This window comes from Nilaparvata lugens, chromosome 12, assembly GCF_014356525.2.
Source record: "Nilaparvata lugens isolate BPH chromosome 12, ASM1435652v1, whole genome shotgun sequence".
Classification (NCBI taxonomy): Eukaryota; Metazoa; Arthropoda; class Insecta; order Hemiptera; family Delphacidae; genus Nilaparvata; species Nilaparvata lugens.
The window spans coordinates 11,129,284-11,147,936 of record NC_052515.1 but is presented as its reverse complement, the minus strand read 5'-3'; the positions used below and the strand labels follow the sequence as shown (position 1 = coordinate 11,147,936).

The following is an 18,653-nucleotide window of genomic DNA, read 5'->3' as shown; positions in this document are numbered from 1 at the left end:
AAAACTTGATTTCAATTTATATAAGAAATCACTGATTGAACATTGTGAACACATTGAAAAATTTAATATGATGAGGTCCTATAATCACACCATGTATCAGATTGAATGTGCAAAAATCTGTTTGAGTCCTTATGACGATAAGAGATATATTGCTGAGAACGGTGTAGACACTTTACCTTTTGGACATTATAGAGTGCCAACAACGCTCTGAACTGATTGCTCAGTATGTCCTACGACAAGCATCCATCACCACTAATTTTGATTTCGTGTTGTAAATATGAATATTATTAGATCTAAGATAGCATTAGAACTTCATAGTGTACCACGCGTTAACTATCCCACTCGCAAATATGAGTTGAAAAGTGAAAAAGACTTGCTTCAAGCCGATCTCATTGAGATGAGCAGTTTATCACGTTTTAATAAAGGTTATAGGTATATCTTAGCTGTTATTAATTGTTTTTCAAAATTCGCATATTGTGTACCATTAAAAGACAAGTCAAGTCAATCTGTATTTGATGCACTCGAGCCAATCATTTCTAAAAATAAGGGAGTTAAGTTGTTTCAATCAGATCAGGGAACAGAATTCTTAAATTCAAAAGTTAAAGCGTTATTAGATAGATACAGTATTAAACATTATCATGTTTTTAGTGATAAGAAAGCTTCCATAGTTGAAAGGTTTAATAGAACAATTAAAGCAAAAATTCATAGATATTTAACTGAACGTGGAACCAAAAACTGGATATCACAGCTAGACAGTTTGGTTCGCGATTATAATGCAACAATGCATACTTCAATTAGAATGAAACCTAAAGATGTGAGGAAAAAAGATCGTAATCGTGTTTTAATGTCTTTGAATTCTGCATTCAATAGACGATATAAATTGAAAAATTCAAAACCAAAATTTAAGCTAGGAGATGTTGTACGAATCTCAAAGAAAAGGGTTCTTTTCGATAAATCTTATAACATAAATTGGAGCGCAGAGTATTTTGTAATTCATTCTATATTTCCTTCTCAACCTGTAATGTATAGCTTGCGAGATCTAAACGGAGAAGTAATTAGTGGTAGGTTTTACGGAGAAGAAATTAAAAAAACAGAATTCAACGAATCGGAGAGACAAGTATATCTGATTGAAAAAATATTAAAGCGCGACAAAAAAGGTTTGCTTGTTAAGTGGATTGGATTTTCAACGCCTAGTTATATTAGTAGAAGTCAACTATTAGATGAAAAATAATCTATTGTAATATGTCATTGTAATACATTCCATTCATATCACATTGTAATACATTCCATTCAGTGTAAATATGACAAAGATTTGGTGTAAATATAATACGTCTTTATCAAAAAATGCTTCTCAGTTTCATTTTCATAATTTGCTAAGGCTTAGATAAGGGGGAACACATGCATTCTCGTGAAGAGGGTGCGGGAGAGAGAGGGAACGATATATTGAAGTGAGAAACTTCTATCAGTGCACTGCTGTGAAAGAGGAGAGTGAGCACCTGTTGCTTGCATCCCGATGTGATAAGCTATACACAGCCATGTGGTGTCTAGCGCACAGCCTCCTCCTCCTTGATAACTTACGAAAAATTATTAGTTCCTTATCAGATCACATGCTGTACACGTGACTAACATGAGTAATATCCTGATTGTGAATTTCGACAATGTTATAAGACAGAAAGAAATGCTAACATGGTGTAAAAATGGTAAGTTGTTACCTCATAATGCAAGGATCCTTATAATAGGCTCTTCAGGCTGTGGCAAGACCAATTTGCTATTTAATTTAATTTTTTCAAAGAATGGGTTGAGATTTAAATTTATATACTTGCATACGAAGAGCGAGTATCAAGATAAGTACTTGTTTTTGAGAAAAGTCTTTTCAAAAATGAAAGATATTGAATTTCATATAAACAACAATTCTGAATCTATACCTCATCCAAACAAAATATCAGAATATTCTTTAGTTATATTTGATGACTTAAAACTTAATCATGTACCTCAAATAAGAGAATATTTTACTATGGGCTGACATCGTAATATTGACACTGCATATTTAATTCAGAGTTATGGAGCTACACAGAAACATTTCACTAGGGACAATGCAAATATGATTATAATCTTCAAGATAGATTTATTGAGTCTGAAATTAATTCACAGAGATCATGTTGGAGGAGATATTTCTTATAAAGATTTCACTAAACTTTGTCATAAAGTTTGGAATCGTAAACCTCATAATTTTGTAACTATTATGACTGAGTGTGGAATTAATAGTGGCAAGTACCAAGATTCGCTCGATACGTTTCTTACCGTTCAGTAGAGATTAATTCTTTGTGCAGTCATGTTGTCTAAAACACGTAGCAGAAAGCTGAATAGAAAGAATGTTGGTTTAATCGATAAGATTAAGAAATTGAGAAAAGTAATCAGCGACAAGCATAAAAGCTTAGTTAATTTTGAAAAACGATCGGAGGAATACAATATGAAAATGCTCTCACCGTTGATAGAGCCCATAATTGAACTGGGAAAAACAAATCTAGTTTTCACTCTAATCATGGTGTAAAACCAAAAAAGGAAGAGGTAAAAGAGGAAGAAGAGAGCATGGAGATTGATGATGAGGAGTCGCGTTATGATAAAAGCTATGGGAGTTCAACAGGCAATCTTTTAAGCTCAACTAAATTTGAAAACAGTTTACTTGGTTCTATTAAAAACGATGAGGTGCTGTCACAATATCTAAAAACGTTTCATGCGGAAAAATTGAATAATTCAATTAGTTATGGAATTTCATACAATTCTAAAGATGACGTGTATTATATTGGAAATCAGCAAGTAATATTCGATAACGGTTATATAGATATTTATAATGAAAGATTTCGTTTAACACATGGTCTACTTAAGTTATTATTCAGTTCAAGACCGGATTCAAATCTTTATAATCAGAGAGATCTGGATAAGTATAAATAAATCTTAACACTTACAGGCATACATTTAGATCGAAGAGGCTATGTTAAACGAAATCAGGGAATTAAATCGCAAATGATTCAGAAGTTATTTCCCAGTAAAAAAATTAGTAAAAAGAAGGGATGGGGTTTATTGAAATCTGCAAAAAATAATTCTCATAATAGAATTTATCAATACTTTGATAATTTTGACAAATTAGTGGAAAGATTAAATTTACTCTATCCCTCAAAAGCTTCTGGCAACACTGGACATGATGTTGAGATTGCCTCTATAATTGAAGAGCTAAAAGAAGCAAAACTAATTGTTTAGTGTTACGATGACTCTGCATCGATTTGGTCGGATTGATACACCTAGTGCTGGTGGTGGTGGTGCTAATCTTACGTGCGATATTGATTCAATAACACAGAAAATAATCGAATCGATAAATCAACAAGGAATCAGCGAAGCTGTGAAATTTTATTTAGTTTCACAAATAACCAAACTCGTTTCGGAAAATACCAAGAATATCGGAGTGAGCATAATTGAAAGAGAACATATTCTAAGTTCATTACAAAATTTTAGCGCCAATATCGATAAAGTTATTGCAGAGAACTCTAACTTTAGAATCTGCTCTAGGAGAAGTGAAAACTTTAACAGACAGCTTTTCATCCCAGTTGAACAGTATTAACAACGATAAAGTTGATAAAGGTTATTTAGATGAGAAATTAAAAGCCCTATCAGATGAAATTAAGAATTTTGAGGTGATGGACAGAAACTATCTCAATACTAAATTAAAACAGCTTAGTACAGAAATTTTTACTAAAGTAAATGAAACACACCCATTGCCAATTGATAAGCAATATTTAGAATCTACTTTGCAGTAATTGACTAGTTCTTCATTAACAAAGGAAGAGTTTGGAAAACGATTATCTGAAATGGCGAGTGCAATAAAAGCTAATATTATGGACGGTATTGAACAATTCATCACAAAAGATGCTATTGCTATTCTGATTAATCAAATTGCAAAAAAGTGTGCAAATAAAAATTATATAGGAGATTTTATTAAGAAAAACAAGATGGAAGTCGCTGTGAAAAGTGTTCGTGATGAAATAGCTGAGGCAATTAAAAATTCGGAAGAGGGCTCTGTTATGAGACTGCCATGTTCGGCTGCATTCATAGATTATCTTAATTTATTCATCCACAGGGTGGCTTACGATATTGTGTCCGGATACGCACGTGTGAGCTTTAATATGAACTGGATAGAAGCTAAGCAACATAACCTTACAGAAAATCAGGTAGCCGAAATTATTACAGCCAAAATGGGTTTAGCACAGTAAAAAGGGGTCATATTGACTCCGAAAACATAAAATCTTGTAAAAGGATAACACTTGACATATTATGAGAGAGAGAGAGAGAAATTTGAAGCACAGTGAACTTTAATGGTTTTCTTGCTAACACATGCTGCTTCAAGATGAAGGCCCAGTATAAAGGGTTTGGACTCTGAAAACATAAAATCTTGTGAAAGGATAACACTTGACATATATTATGTGAGAGAGAAATTTGAAGCATAGTGAACTTTAATGGTTTTCTTGCTAACACATGTTGCTTCAACACAATAAATCAGTCTAGACATTTTTTCATGTGTCTATGATTGAATGTAACAGTTTTTCGATGCAGGAGTTATTATGAACTCGCTCTTATCTGTAGAAGGGGACCTCACAGGGAGCAGAGCATTGGCGCACGTGTCATTTGTCTGAACAAGGGGAGTGTAGCAGGCACGCACAGGGGCGGGCGCACGCGTCACTTTAGTCTAAACAGTTGAACCGACAACATGTTGTCTAACTATTTTGATTGGAGAAGTTTCAACGAGTTCTCTGTAGAAGCAAATCCACTAGCTGATTGGGGTTTTGAATTTTATCCTTATGATTGGTTTGTGGTAACAAAGGTAATATTTGTCGATAATGGCGAAATTCACCTTAAAATTATCGATGTTGATAGTGAAGGCGACTTTAAACACACTATTGAGTTGCCGAAAGAATATTCAGTGGTTTTGAATAAGGATAACATCAGAAGTTTTAATTCTCGTTCATGGGAATTGAATGTGAGCGGAAATTGTATCTTCTTAAGACAGTTTCATGGTAACTATAGGCATTGAGTATTATTTCCCCCGAGTGAAATAGGTCTGAGAATATGTAAGTATTTTTTAGATATGCTAGCTCATTCCAATTATACTTACATATTGTCGGAGAAAACACTTAAACAATAACGACTGGGATGTTTGTACAGCAAAAGAGCTCAATTTTTACACATTCATAAACAGTTTGATTGAACTCTTGACTGTCAGTTGGAAACCAAGCATAATATGGACATTATAGAACTTAGATTATTGTAGAGATTCACTTTAATCTGTCAGTATAGCAATAGATTATTAAGCAATAGATGTAGAGAGAGTCATTGACCTCTCTCTCTCTGGATTCACTTCAATATGTCAGTATAGCATCAGATGTAGAGAGAAGGATTCACTTTAATCTGTCAGTATAGATGTAGAGTGATAGGGAATTTCTCAATTCACTTTAATCTGTCAGCATAGATGTAGAGAGAAGGATTCACTTTAATCTGTCAGTATAGCATTAGATGTAGAGAGAAGGATTCACTTCAATCTGTCAGTATAGCATTAGGGAATTTTTCCTCCTCAAAGGGAAATTATTTTTTCCCTCACTTTCTTCATCCCCCTCATCTATACTGGGCAAGGGGAAGGGGAAATCTATTTGAGAGAGAGAGATATCTTTCTCTCTTTTCACCCCCCTCATCACCACTGGACAAGGGAAAGGGGAAATCTATTTTTAGAAAGAGAGATATCTTTCTCTCTTTTCATCCCCCTCATCGCCACTGGACAAGGGGAAGGGGAAATCTATTTTTAGAAAGAGAGAGAGAAAGAGAGATATCTTTCTCTCTTTTCATCCCCCTCATCACCACTGGGCAAGGGGAAGGGGAAATCTATTTTTAGAACACCCCCCACCCTGTGGGTGGGGGGAAGGGTGACGGGATGGACGAGGGTGGAGAGGGGGGAGGGGGTTTTCGAGCAAAAAAGTGTGTTTAAAGTATCTAAACCCCTCTACTATAATAAGATATTTTCAACATCATGTCTTTGTGAGTGAGCCTTTTCAACCATCGTGCAATCATGAATAAGTATAGAAATAGACTGTATAGAAGCAAGTGTATTTAAATAATCATTTATCCCCATATTAATTACCAGACTTCATGTAATACCTCAGTTGATAACCAGACTGATAGCTTCATCTGCCATATCATTGATGGATGAAAATTTGACTGTCCTAGCATTAGGCTCAATTTACTCGTAAACGGTGCGTCTGACGGGAAAATATAACTGAACAAAATGTGTTTAGAATTGTGTTCTACATCTGGTTCAGTCATCAAAACGGCGTATTATTCATTTACTTCTGTTTTCAACCAACTCAAAAAAATTTGTCTTAAAAATAGCAAAGACGGCGAATATCTCCCGAACCATGAACCGTGCGTTTGACGGGAAAATGTTACTGAACCAAAAGTGCTTAGAATTCAATTCTACATCATAACCAGTAATAAAAGTTGTTTGATCCCTCCTCCCTATGCCGCGGGGGTGTAAGTTGTGCCAACTCTGTAGGTGACAAGTAGTCAGGGTGACACCTTGACGCCAGCGTGCAAGGTGTCATGAAGACGTGAGCCATCTCCGTCTACTTGTCTCCTTTCTAAGGAGGTGACAACTAGTCGGGGGGACACCCTGACGCGAGGGTGCAAGGTGTCAAGTTGTCGTTTACGGTCATGACTAGTTGGCACCTTTGGTCCAGTAGGTGTCAAGTAGTCGGGGTGACAACTAGACGGCTACCCATAGATAGATAAATGCACTTTATTTACACTTTACAATTTCACAAGTGATGTGGGTGAAATTGAGGCAATGAAAGCCCCCTTTTCCACTTAACCCACAAGTGGGATCACGTAGTGGAGTGGTGAAGGTAGATTTTATCAGATACGCCTGGTTTTCACTATACTGAGGTCCACGTTATAATGGCAGTGGAGAAAGATAGGAGAACAATGTTGCCAAACCTCTGTCTTGTCAATGCCTTCTATAGATGGTAGCTGATACAGGTTTATTTATGTAATATTAACGGTTCATTCTCGTTTAAAATAAGAAATTATAATTTATTTAGCAACAAACAATATTTTTCAACAATTTAATACGGTAATGAATTTTCATAATTACAATGAAATATTTTGTTAATTAATTAATAATTCTACATTGTTGAAAGCTGTTCCGGCAACAGAGCAAAGCGAGAAAGAGATAGCGCTATCCGCTTTGTTGAATGATAGACAAGGATAGCAATATCATTGCTGATCAAACACTACCATTATAACGTGGACCTCAGTATAGTAGAGTTAGTGGTCGAGTAACTGGCATACTAAAGCCTGGTTTTCATTAGTAGAGTTAGTGGTAGAGTTCCCTGGGCGATACTTACTATCTTGTGAACTCTCCCTATGAAAACGTTCATGGTAGAGTACTAGTGCAAGATAAATTACTTTTAACATGAAGAGGAGAAACCCATTCCTCCCTCCACAGTTTGCAGCATGGACACAGACGGACATCCTGCGCACAATTGGATGCGCCATGTCATTTTGCTTCATGTTCTTGTGATGAAAACATCTCTGTGACATACACAAACCAATATACCTGCTGACCAGTACACTACTTGGATCATTGCCAGCAATAGATGGAGGGGAGTGTTGCTGCGTCGCGTTACAAAGCTCTCTCACTCAAACACAAAAGAAGGAGATTGCTGCTAGGTAGTGGGAGTGATTGGTGGAGGATAGAGCATCGGACCTCTCCCTCTTCAAGAAAGAGCCGTGTTAAAAGTAATTTATCTCACACTTTAGTTTTTAGTAGAGTAGGATAGCACCGTGGGATAGTACTCTACTGTTGTCTTCCTTGCATAAATATATCAGACTATCGATTTTAACAGTTGTATATTTGTTGCAGAAATACATCAGACTATTGATTTAAACTTTTGTATAAGTACATCAGACTATTAATTTTAAGGGACCCAAGAAAGTAGAGTCATGATAGAGTACTAGATTTTAGTAGAGTAGAGTGGGATATCACCGTGGGATAGTACTCTTCTCGGTTGTCTTCATTGCATAAATACATCGGACTATCGATTTTAACAGTTGTATTTGTTGCAGAAATACATCAGGATATTGATTTAAATTTTTGTATAAGCACATCAGACTATTAATTTTAAGGGACCCAAGGGAGTAGAGTCATGGTAGAGTACTAGTTCTTAGTAGAGTAGAGTGGGATAGTACTCTACCACTTGCCTTCCCCCACCACCGCTTCTCACTCTACTCTACCACTACTATGCTAATGAAAACAGTCTCGAGCTAGTAGGATACAGTCATGGTGTAGGCTATCAAAATTGATTATATAAATAATGGTATACTTATAGTATGGTATATAGGCTACTATATAAATTATATATACCGCATATATCAATGCTTTTTGTAAGATCTTTGTGGCTGAACAGCGATAATAAATGTTTTGTATCAACATTTCAAGGTTAGTTCTGTTCATCAGACAACACACTTTAGACTACATAGAGTATTCTCAATTGTAGTGAAAACAGTTACTCGACCAAGTAATAAGAGTAGAGTTAGCTCGGTAGAGTTAGTATGCCAGTTACTCGACCACTAACTAACTCTACTAGTGAAAACCAGGCTTAAATCTACCGAGCTAACTCTACTCTACTTACTTAGTCAAATAACTGTTTTCACTACAATTGAGAAAAGTGGGTAAAGTGTGTTGTCTAGTGAACAGAACTAACCTTAGAAACTGCTCTACTTTACTCTACCCGACTCTACTCTACCAGCTCGAGACTGTTTTCATTAGCATAGTAGTGGTAGAGTAGAGTGAGAAGCGGTGGTGGGGGAAGGCAAGTGTTAGAGTACTATCCCACTCTACTATTCTAAAAACTAGTACTTGAATAAAATTAGTAGAATTGATGGTGATGTTATGAAATCTCTCCATAACTAGTAGTTCTGTGAACAATAGACCTCGTGCAGTTATAAACCGCAGCTTCCTCTTATACTGTCCATCAGAGTAAATCCTATCTGTGTCATGTCGGCGTGATATCGGTGTGAAAACGGCTAATGACTGTTGGGGTTGGTTGGTGTATCAAAAATGCTAACATCAAGAGCTTATCTCCTTTCAAGACATACTGGCAACAGGACAGCCCGAGTTCAAAGCAGAGAAAGTTCAAGAGACAATACTATGTTATTTTAGTTATTAATTGCATGCGTTATTGCACATGCGTCATTTCATAGTGCATAAAAATTGCATTCAATGAGGCATGCAATTAATAGTCTACACAGCTTTTTTACCAAGTTACATTGAAATATTGAATTGCATGCATCATGGCATGCAATTTATAATCTTTTGACAGCTGATTTATGATGAATAATTTTAGTCTATAGTCTGATTTTTACTCCAATATTGGTGTATGAAGGAGGCTCATTTTTCCTTTTATTTCATCCTTGAAATGCAAAATTTCCAAAAACCTTGATATATGTCGACACGTGATTTAAAAAGGAACGTACCTGTCAAATTTCATGAAAATGTATTACCGTGTCTCGTCATAAATGCGCGACATATAAACATTAAGAGAAATGCCAAACCGTCGACTTGAATCTTAGACCTCACTTCGCTCAGCCAATAAGAAAACAAATATATTGTCAAATTTCACTAAAAATTTATTAAAAACTTTAAAACAGTACCATGGTTTCACGTTTAACAACGCCTCATCAGCGGTACTGAGTAATGAGGATACAGAAACATGTATGTTTTAAAGTTTTTAATAAATTTTTAGTTAAATTTGACAATATCTTTGTTTTCTTATTTACTAGTACCTACTTTAACATAAACTTCTCCATTGGGAGAGTTCTCAAGATAGTTAGTACTTTCCCAGGGAACTCTACTACTGACTCTACTAATGAAAACCAGGCTATAAGGTGAGAGATTCGTCTATTTTGAAATACTCTCATTCCTTGGATCCAAACTCAGTGGAACGGTGAAGGTAAAATCATAGAGAAACAATAGCGTAAGTAGATATCCCATGGTATAGGACGTTTATGTTGCAACTTTTACTGTTATCTCAAGCCCATAGTCCACATAGTTCTTTTTCATGAAGCTGTGTGACACTCATAGTCTCTCATACTGTGCCGTTCATACACTCTTACCCCAACAAAACAGTGAAAATCGATAATAATCGACAGTAATCGGCTTGAGATAACAGTAAAAGTTGCGACATAAACGTCCTATACCATGGGATATCTACTTACGCTATTGTTTCTCTATGGTAAAAGGTAGCCGAGAGTGTTTGAATAATGCAAAAATAAAATTTATATATTTTCATCTTCCAGCTTTGTCAATCCACCATGTTTTGATCTTGAACCAAGGTTATCAGTGATTTGGTGATAAATATAAGGAGAAAGGAATGTTGTAAAATACATTTTACTAGCTAAAGTTGAATATGATTTTGTAATAGAAATGGTATTAAAATGAAAAATGAGAAGTGGAACAACTAATAATAATAATAGGGAATAAGATTGAAGAGTGGACATACAACTCTAAAAATGTTCTTATTATTTTTCCACTCCCTAAAACCACTTTCCAAAGAAGGTAAGAGAAGATAGTGCAACCATAGAGGAACAATAGCGTAAGTAGATATCCCATGTTTATGTAGCAACTTTTACTGTTATCTCAATCTGATTATTGTCGATTTTTACTGTTTTGACCAGGTAAGAGTGTATGAACGGCACAATATGAGAGACTACCAGCATAATAAAGTTTTACAGGAAAGAACTATGCGGACTATCAGCTTGAGATAACAGTAAAAGTTGCGACATAAACGCCCTATACCATGGGATATCTACTTATGCTATTGTTTCTCTATGGTGCAACTGAAATGATGTAGGCTATTCTCATTTTCAAATTTCTAAAACCAGTTGCAGGATAGTCATCAAAGTTGAACATGAAAATAAATCATCATAGCCTATGCTAATTTGGTAGCTGTCTCATTAGAATACTGTTTATAGATAAGGATTACCAGAATCACAAGAATATTTAAAAAAGGAACCGAATAACAGGATAATGACAAAGCTATAAAATGATGAGAAAACAATATGAGCTACAAACATTAAATTTTATTGACAAAAATGTCAAGTCATAAAAGTGCAATAACATAATTATGATAAAGAAAAAATATGATTAAAATATTTCAATTATACTACTATCAAGTTGGCCTATTAAGAATCACAATATTTTGATTATATTAACACCAAATTATAATAGGTTACAATACATTGATAATGCCACCACAAATCTACAATTATATACTAAAATTGAAACAAGTTAACTAAATACAATAGAAAGTGATAAACAATTGACAGCTCTTAGGCTAGGCACACACCAGTTAGTAAAGACAAGACATGATTAGACTCATTTAGTCACAATACTTCACATAGTTGCTTATGAAGCACCACACACCGATTAATCATTGCAATTAGACATGTCTTCATAAGCAGCTATGTGAAGTATTGTGACTAAACTTCTGTCTGATCATGTCTTGTCTTTTCTTGACTAACTGGTGTGTACCTAGCCTTAGAATACAACAAAATGCTAATTCAGCATGTATAACAATAATAATAAAGAGCTTGAACTTGATCTCTACTAATTCAAATTCAAATTCTATTCATTCAAACTCACAATATTTTCAATCAGAATCATTAAGAAAAACAAAAACACACAGATCAGTAAGATAAAAAATAAAATAATAGAAGATTAATAAAATAAATACTGGTATGTTTTATTAGAAGGAAATTTGTGAATTGGAATAAAATATACTACTTGCTGGAATTAGTATAAATACTACTGAACAACATTAATATAATTTTGCATATATTCAGAGTGAACATCTGTAAAAATTTAGATCTACACTAGAGACGATGTTCTCGTGGGATTTCTCCATAATATTAAAGGGATGTAATGAGCTGTCGTAAGTTCCACATTATTTATTTAAGCCTAATGATAGTTCCAATACACTATTGAAAACCACCATCAGTTATCTTTTTACTTTCCTTGCCCTATTGCCATTACATAGGTAAGGAAAGTATTGCTTTCCGAAAAAAATTAAGGTACCCCAATTTGTAAATTTCTATATGTTTCAAGGTTCCCTCGAAAAAAATGGTTTTTGGGTATTGGTCTGGATGTGTGTGTGTGTGTGTGTGTGTGTGTGTGTGTGTGTGTGTGTGTGTGTGTGTGTGTGTGTGTGTGTGTGTGTGTGTGTATGAGTGTATGTGCGTCTGTGTACATGATATCTCATCTCCCAATTAATGGAATGACTTGAAATTTGGAACTTAAGGTCCTTCCCCTATAAGGATCCGACACAAACAATTTCGATCAAATGCAATTCAAGATTGCTTCTCATGAAATTAATGACGGTTGAAATTTAACCAGCTTTTGAGCAACTGGGCCTTAGAAATTGAGATTGCTAAGAAGGGCTCAATAAAAATATCAACAGTAATAATATTATATTGCTGGGTTAATATTGGATGATAATGGGAAAAATTTGGAAATAGTTATCCTAATTGAAAATCAAATAATTAGGAAGTATTTTAGTACCCTTTTTTATAATTAATATGGAATGATAGATTGAAATTCAAATCAAAACCATGACTAGTTTCCATGTTCCATACTTCCTGAGAAGATGATGTTTTAATCTATTCATGTTATACTTTTTTATTTTTAATCTATTATTTATTTATATTAATTTCAAAAAAGGGTATTATAATACTATTTTAAAAATAATAAGAAGGTAACTCTTCTGAACAAGGGATTAATGAGATCCCAGCATGAGTTTTCTTGTATATTGGTTGGATTTTTAATAACAATTCCATAGTATAACTGAATCACTAATTGCAGAAAGGGAACATGTCCAGTTTTCATAATTTTACAGGAGAGACAAAGAACTTATTTAAACCTGAATCTAAACCTGTAGTAAACGATTATATTCAAAACGTTGTCATTACAATGCTTTCAGTTGGACATGTATCCTTCCTACAGTAAACGATGTATCTTACATTAAATAGCTGATTTTTTGAAAAAAAAATTTTTTTTGAATAAGTTGGACATGTTCCCTTTCTGCAATTGGCGATTCAACTATTCGTTGAATTCTATAGTAACTCAAAACAAATTCAGTTCTGTTAAAATCTAGATTTATATTTAACATTTTCCAAGTAGGCTACTTATTCACTATTGTACAAATCCAAAGATTTTTAAACTACGCATATTATAGTATAATTTATTGAAACAACTACCGGCCGGAAAAAAGTAGGGATACAACATTAATAAACAACACCACAACCATCACCACTATCATTTCTTCATTGCAGCTACACCCTGTTCCCACACCTCCACCAATAACATCAAAACCACCTCCTCCTCATCTTCACCCTAATCCACCTCCTCCTCCACCACCTCCTCCCACTTTTCCACTTCCTCCTCCTCCTCCGCCACCACCAACACCTCCACCACCTTCTCCTCCTCCACCTCCTCCTCCTCCTCCTCCTCCTTCACCTCCTCCTCTTACTACTCCTCCACCTCCACCACCTCCTCCTCCTACACCCCCACCATCACGTCCAACACCACCAACTCCTCCTCCTCCTCCTACAGCACCACCATAATCTCCTCCAACACCACTAATTCCTCCTCCTCCGCCTCCTACACCTCCACCATCCCCTCCAACTCCACCAACTCCTCCTCCTCCTCCTACACCTCCACCATCGCCTCCAATACCACCAACTCCTCCTCCTCCTCCTCCAGCACCCCCATAATCTCCTCCAACTCCACCAACTCCTCCTCCTCTGCCTCCTACACCTCCAACATCTCCTCCAACTCCACCAACTCCTCCTCCTCCTCGCCCTACACCTCCACCATCTCCTCCAACACCACCAACTCCTACTCCTCTTCCTCCAGCACCACCATAATCCCCTCCAACTCCACCAACTCCTCCTCCTCCTCCTCCTACACCTCCACCATCTCCTCCAACTACACCAACTCCTCCTCCTCCACCTCCTACACCACCACCATCTCCTCCAACTCCACCATCTCCTCCTCCTCCTCCTACACCTCCACCATCTCCTCCAACACCACCAACTCCTACTCCTCCTCCTCCAGGACCACCATAATCTCCTCCAACTCCACCAACTCCTCCTCCTCCTCCTACACCACCAACTCCTACTCCTCCTCCAGCACCACCATAATCTCCTCCAACTCCACCAACTCCTACTCCTCCACCACCTACACCTCCTCCATTCCCTCCAACAACACCAACTCCTCCTCCACCTGCCCTTCCACCTCCTCCCCCTTCCCCATATCCATCCCCTTCACCACCTCCTCCTACACCTCTTTCAATTCCTACAACATCACCAACCCCTTCTACTCTTTCTCCCCCTCTAACACCTCCTCCATCCCCTACAACACCACCAACTCCTCCTCTCACTCCTTCTCCTCCTCCAACACCTCCTTCATTCCCTCCAACACCACCATCTCCTCCTCCACCTCCTTCTTCCCCACCACCTTCCCCTCCACCACCTCCTCCTACTCCTCTTTCAATTCCTAAAACATCACCAACCCCTTCTACTTTTTCTCCCCCTCCTACAACTCCTCCACTACCTCCAGCACCACCAACTCCTCCTCCTCCTCCTCCTCCTGCAACATCACCATCACCTCCTACACCACCATCACCTCCTCTATTACCTCCAACACCACCATCTCCTCCTCCAACACCTCCTTCATTCCCTCCAACACCTCCTTCATTCCCTCCAACACCACCATCTCCTCCTCCAACACCTCCTTCATTCCCTCCAACACTACCAACTCCTCCTCCTCCTTCACCTCCTCCAACACCTCCTTCATACCCTCCAACATCACCATCTCCTCCTCCAACACCTCCTACATTCCCTCCAACACCACCAACTCCTCCTCCTTCTCCTTCACCTCCTCCAACACCTCCTCCATTCCCTCCAACACCACCAACTCCTCCTCCTCCTCCTTCACCTCCTCCAACACCTCCTTCATTCCCTCCAACACCACCAACTCCTCCTCCTCCTCCTCCTCCTTGACCTCCTCCACCACCTCTTTCATCCCCTCCAACACCACCAACTCCTCCTCCTCCTCCACTTCCACCAACACCTTCTTCATTCCCTCCAAAACCACCAACTCCTCCTCCTCCTCCTTCACCTCCTCCAACACCTAATCCATCCCCTCCAACACCACCAACTCCTCCTCCTCCTCCTCCTTCATCACCTCCTCCAATAACTCCTCCATTCCCTCCAACACCACCAACTCCTCCTCCTCCTCCTTCACCTCCTCCAAAACCTCCTCCATTACCTCCAACACCACCATCTCCTCCTCCAACACCTCCTTCATTACCTCCAACATCACCAACTCCTCCTCTCCTCCTCCTTCACCTCCTCCAACTCCTCCTCCATTTTCTCCAACACCACCAACTCCTCCTCCTCCTCCTCCTTGACCTCCTCCAACACCTCTTCCATTCTCTCCAACACCACCAACTCCTCCTCCTCCTCCTCCTCCTTCTTCACCTCCTCCAACACCTCCTTCATTCCCTCCAACACCACCAACTCCTCCTCCTCCTCCTTCACCTCCTCCAACACCTCCACCATTACCTCCAACACCACCATCTCCTCCTCCAACACCTCTTTCATTCCCTCCAACACCACCAGCTCCTCCTCCTCCTCCTCCTTCACCTCCTCCAACACCTCCTCCATTCCCTCCAACACCACCAACTCCTCCTCCTCCTCCTCCTTCACTTCCTCTAACACCTCCTCCATTCCCTACAACACCACCAACTCCTCCTCCTCCTCCTTCACCTCCTCCAACACCTCCTCCATTACCTCCAACACCACCATCTCCTCCTCCAACACCTCCTTCATTACCTCCAACATCACCAACTCCTCCTCCTCCTCCTCCTTGACCTCCTCCAACTCCTCCTCCATTCCCTCCAACACCACCAACTCCTCCTCCTCCTTCTCCTCCTCCAACACCTCCTCCATTACCTCCAACATCACCTTCTCCTCCTCCAACACCTCCTCCATTACCTCTGACACCACCAACTCCTCCTCTTTCTCTTTCACCTCCTCCAACACCTCCTTCATTACTTCCAACACCACCAACTCCTTCTCCCCCTCCTTCAACTCCTCCAACACCTCCTTCATTCCCTTCAACACCACCAACTCCTCGTCCTCCTCCTTCACCTCCTCCAACACCTCCACCATTTCCTCCAACACCACCATCTCCTTCTCCAAAACCTCTTCTATCCCCTCCAACACCACCAGCTCCTCCTCCTCCTCCTCCTCCACCTCCTCCAACACCTCCTACATTCCCTCCAACACCACCAAGTCCTCCTCCTCCTCCTCCTCCTCCTTCACTTCCTCCAAAACCTCCTCCATTACCTCCAACACCACAATCTCCTCCTCTAACACCTCCTTCATTACCTCCAACACCTCCAACTCCTCCTCCTCCTCCTTCACCACCACCAACACCTCCTTCATTCCCTCCAACACCACCAACTCCTCTTCCTTCTCCTCCTTGACCTCCTCCAACACCTCTTTCATTCCCTCCAACACCACCAACTCCTCCCCCTCCTCCTTCACTCCCTCCAACACCTCCTTCATTCCCTCCAACACCACCAACTCCTCCTCCTCCTCCTTCACCTCCACCAATAACCCCTCCATAACCCCCAACACCACCATCTCCTCCTCCAACACCTCCTTCATTCCCTCCAACACCACCAACTCCTCCTCCTCCTCTTCACCTCCTCCAACAACTCCTCCATTACCTCCAACACCACCATCCCCTCCTCCAACACCTCCTTCATTCCCTCCAACACCACCAACTCCTCCTCCTCCTCCTTCACCTCCTCCAACACCTCCTCCATTCCCTCCACTCCTCCAACACCTCCTTCATTCCCTCCAACACCACCAACTCCTCCTCCTCCTCCTTCACCACCTCCAACACCTCCTTCATTCCCTCCAACACCACCAACTCCTCCTCCTCCTCCTTCACCTCCTCCAACAACTCCTCCATTACCTTCAACACCACCATCCCCTCCTCCAACACCTCCTTCATTCCCTTCAACACCACCAACTCCTCGTCCTCCTCCTTCACCTCCTCCAACACCTCCTCCATTACCTCCAACACCACCATCTCCTCCTCCAAAACCTCTTCTATTCCCTCCAACATCACCAACTCCTCCTCCTCCTCCTTCACCTCCTCCAACACCTCCTTCATTCCTTCCAACACCACCATCTCCTCCTCTAACACCTCCTCCATTACCTCCAACACCTCCAACTCCTCCTCCTCCTCCTTCACCTCCACCAACACCTCCTTCATTCCCTCCAACACCACCAACTCCTCCTCCTCCTCTTTCACCTCCTCCTCCTTCACTTCCTCCAAAACCTCCCCCATTACCTCCAACACCACCATCTCCTCCTCTAACACCTCCTTCATTACCACCAACACCCCTAACTCCTCCTCCTCCTCCTTCACTTCCTCCAACACCTTCTTCATTCCCTCCAACACCTCCAACTCCTCCTCCTCCTCCTTCACCTCCTCCAACACCTCCTTCATTCCCTCCAGCACCACCAACTCCTCCTCCTCCTTCACCTCCTCCAATACCTCCTCCATTCCCTCCAACACCACCAACACCTCCTCCTCCCCCTTCACCTCCTCCAACAACTCCTCCATTACCTCCAACACCATCATCCCCTCCTCCTACACCTCCTCCATTCCCTCCAACACCAATAACTCCTCCTCCTCCTCCTTCACCTCCTCTAACACCTCCTTCATTCCCTACAACACCACCAACTCCTCCTCCTCCTCCTTCACCTCCTCCAACTCCTCCTCCATTACCTCCAACACCACCATCTCCTCCTCCAACACCTCCTCCATTACCTCCAACATCACCAACTCCTCCTCTTCCTCCTCCTTCACCTCCTCCAACACCTCCTCCATTCCCTCCAACACCACCAACTCCTCCTCCTCCTTGTCCTCCTCCAACACCTCCTCCATTACCTCCAACACCACCTTCTCCTCCTCCAACACCTCCTTCATTCCCTCCAACACCACCAACCCCTCCTCCTCCTCCTCCTCCCCCTTCACCTCCTCCAACACCTCCTCCATTCCCTCCAACACCACCAACTCCTCCTCCTCCTTCTCCTCCTTCAACACCTCCTCTATTACCTCCAACACCACCATCTCCTCCTCCAACACCTCCTTCATTTCCTTCATTTCCTCCAACACCACCAACTCCTCCTCTTCCAACACCTCCTTCATTTCCTCCAACCCCAGCAACTCCTCCTCCTCCTCCACCTCCTCCAACACTTTCTCCATTCCTCTCAACGCCACCAACTCCTCCTCCTCCTTCTCCTCCTCCAACACCTCCTCTATTACCTTCAACACCACCATCTCCTCCTCCAACACCTCCTTCATTCCCTCCACCACCACCAACTTCTCCTCCTCCTCCTCCTCCTTTTCCATTTACTCCTCCTCCTTCTCCCCCTCCTCCAACACCACCACTCCTCCTCCTCCTCCTCCTCTT

At 40.4% G+C, this 18,653-nt stretch overlaps 2 pseudogenes; both read left to right on the top strand.

Annotated features, from left to right (window-relative positions):
- Nucleotides 1–13,341: 13,341 nt before the first annotated feature.
- Nucleotides 13,342–15,471, top strand: LOC120353919 (annotated as a pseudogene).
- A 562-nt stretch (nucleotides 15,472–16,033) lies between these two features.
- Nucleotides 16,034–18,612, top strand: LOC120353918 (annotated as a pseudogene).
- Nucleotides 18,613–18,653: the final 41 nt, after the last annotated feature.